The following is a 622-nucleotide window of genomic DNA, read 5'->3' as shown; positions in this document are numbered from 1 at the left end:
TTGAAGAGTCCCTCAATGACACTAATTCTGATGGCCAGGAAATGTCCAGGGGGACAGGAGTTAGGTGACTACCAGGGAAGGCATCTGCAGAAGTGGGTGAAAGGGGCTAGAAATTGATCCCTTGAAGCCACCCTTTGGGGGCTTAGTCTTAATTATGAAACATCACTGAAGCTTCACACAATCTTGTTCCACTGAATCATGCTTGGGATTGCATTGCAAGCATAACTTGTATTTTGGTTACCATCTCAGTGCTATTCAGTGTTGTGACTCATACTCATTGTGTTACATCTGTGGTAGTGCAAATCACACGTAAACAACGTAATATTGGTTAATATTTTAAAATATTCAATAAGCTGTGCCCTTTGTGATGATCCTGTAATAAATAATGTCGAAGAACACTATTTCTAGGACAAGAGGTGTGGAGTCCCATATGACGAGAATATAATTTAGTATCAGCTGACTGACTGGTTTGAATATGGCTTCATGAGAACTTATTCCAGGGTTAACTTACACAATCCTATGCTCATTTATGAGGGAGGAAGATCCATGGATTTAGTGGGACTTGCCTTTCTGAGTAAACATGCATAGGATCAATCCATAAGCTCTCCCTTGAGAAGTGAAA

This window comes from Protobothrops mucrosquamatus, unplaced genomic scaffold (assembly GCF_001527695.2).
Source record: "Protobothrops mucrosquamatus isolate PMUCROS unplaced genomic scaffold, P.Mucros_1.0 scaffold391, whole genome shotgun sequence".
NCBI lineage: Eukaryota > Metazoa > Chordata > Lepidosauria > Squamata > Viperidae > Protobothrops > Protobothrops mucrosquamatus.
This window is presented reverse-complemented; position numbering follows the sequence as displayed.